Genomic DNA, 2676 nt, shown 5'->3' with positions numbered 1-2676 from the left:
GAGGGATCTTAAAGGAAAAAAAAGTATAATTTTGTTTCAGGGGGCTTTTAAAGACTTAAGATTAAATTGTATCTGAGGCACTGATGATAAGTTTGAGGTTAAGATATTAATTAAGATTTTAAAAGATGAAAAGTAACCCCTTCTTCCCTAACAAGCTCCTTTACCCGGCCTGGTATGAGTTGCCCATCAACTGTAGGATGACCAGGACTAATGCATGTGGTACGGGTTAGGTTTACCCGTGCCCCCACCCAATCTCCAGAGAGAGAATCTGGTTCCTCTTTCCCTAGGTCAAAGCTGGTTGCAGAGAATCTGCAGTCACTTCAGCCGAGCTTTTGGTTCTACTCTGCCCACCCCTTAATAGGCCAGCAAACCAGGACCCTGCCCCTTCTGTTTCCATAGGAATCATGTTGGATTGTCACCTGTACCAAGCCCCAGTAACCTCTCCCATGCACACAGACACTTCCTAGCAAGACCGATTGGTTATGCTTTGGCTTTTTTTGTTTGTTTTTAATGATACCAGGTGATCATAAAGGCCATGGTATTTGTTGTGACTGGCACCCAGTGTTTGATTTTTATTTCTCTTTTTTAAATTATCCCATTAAAATTAAGATCTGGGAGTGTTCTATTCCCTATTACTTGAATACTCACCTCTTTCCAGATTTTCTATACCTGCTGCACCTCAAGCCAAAGTTGCTCTGGACCTTCCCCTCTTGGTCCTACTAGAGACCTCTTTCAGCAGGTTGTATACAGCACTGTATGATACTGTGGTCTTTCCCATTATTTGGCTTTATCAGTGCTTAATATGAACTAAGCTTTTTACTTCCCTGGAACACAAGCCACTACCCTCTGACCTTTTTTCTTTCCCCTTTAATATGCTGTGGGCTATAGAACAGGGACTTGGGAATTACCAGCATGATATCTTCATGGCCTGATCCCAGGGGTACTAGCACCTCTTTCTGAACAGGGAAATGAGATTGGACATGGTCTCCTTTGAATATGAGGTACTGGGGCTGAGGGCATTAAAAATAGTAACCCTCCCTCTTCATCCCCTGCCACAAGCAAATATCCCTTTATTTATCAGGGTTCTTATCCTGCCCCTTCCCCAAGAACTCACAGTACAGTGTTTGTTTTAGAAGCCCCATATGCACAGGTTTCCAGTGACTCAGAATGCTCTACTGCCTTTTCTTTTCAAGAAAGGATTAAAAATACACTCCTGCTATGCCCCCTTCCTCCCTCGCAACTCCTGCCTGTGTTTGTGTGGATCCCAAATCCCCAGAACCACGCTGTTGAGATGGATAATACTGTCTGTAAACCCCTGGGTAACTGTCAAGTCATGATGCAGACTTCAGGTTGTTCTGTATAAAATGCAAAATAAATGTTTTTATTAACAATGCTTGAGCCTATTAAATAAGGCCTGGGAGAATCTCTGTTATGAGGTAAGGATTCTGGCTAGCAAGATCCTGGACTTGGTGGGTTATGTTATCCTGTGCATCTTTTTTATCTTGAGGTAGGTTTGGCATTCATTTACCCTAATCAGAAGACAGGTTCCCTATGAGATTTCCAAAGGAGATTGCCATCTGTCTTCATGGTTAGAAGTCTTTGATCTTCAGCCCCTGTCCTTCCTAAATTTGCCGTAAGGTAGAACACTCAAGGACTGTAGCTGAGACCTCACAACTGCTTATGTGACTAATCCAAGGAAGCTGGTCCAGCCCTTTGGGTGAAAGGAACAAACTATACCAAGGGCAGTTAAGGTAGGACTGCTGACTCAGGATCTGAGCCTCTAGAGGGCTCTGGTAGTTCGTGAAACGCCAGTTCTTTACAGCTTCCCTTAAGGATCCCCCAGAATAAGAGGTGGTCTGGAGGGCATCAGTTATATGGGAGGTCTGAGACCAGATTCCTCTGTCCTGAGACTCCTGCTGCAACTGACCTTCTGGAAAAGTCTATAAATAGGCAAGGGAGTGGGTACTAGGTCCTGGCTTGTAGAATGTGCTACTATAGTTAGCAGGGACACTGTGTCCAAGAGGACTTCTTGCACCTTCACTCCCCTAGGGAAGGAAGCCATGACTTTCTATTACTCTACTATATCTACATTATTCCCCTGAGAAGCAATATATAAAAGCCAAATTCATACTGTCACAATTTATTGAAATTTTATAAAAACTCAGGCCAAGTGGAAGAATAAGGTACAACCCAAGAGTATAACTGTTCAGTGCTCTTTTGCTCCTTTCCCCCTGTGGCAATGATGGGGAGAAAGCCCCTTGCTCTCCACTAGCCAGGTAGCATGGAACTATTCTTAAAGTGAGGTCATACAGATTTCAAGCTGGGGCGAGATCTCAGGCATCTCCTGAGGGGCTGAGGACATTAAAAATAGTAAACCTCCCTCCTCATCCCCTGCCACAAGCAAATATCCCTTTATTTATCAGGGTTCTTATCCTACCCCTTCCCCAAGAGCAGGCAAAGTTACTGACTACCCAGTAGCTCTGTGTCAGAGAAAGGAGTTCAATTTATTCAATCCTAAGAAAAGTTGCTGTCTTCCTCTGGTCAGACACTAAGGCACCTTGACAAGAGCTCAGAGACAACCATACAGTCCTGATCATAATTCAGTGTGAGAAGGTTGCAGGCATCAGGCATATGGGCTCTCAAGATGAGCCTGACCCTTTCCTAAGCATGTCTCCT

Source organism: Hyperoodon ampullatus (genome assembly GCF_949752795.1).
Source record: "Hyperoodon ampullatus genome assembly, chromosome: 11".
NCBI classification, from domain to species: Eukaryota; Metazoa; Chordata; class Mammalia; order Artiodactyla; family Ziphiidae; genus Hyperoodon; species Hyperoodon ampullatus.
Note: the sequence above shows the minus strand (reverse complement) of the source record.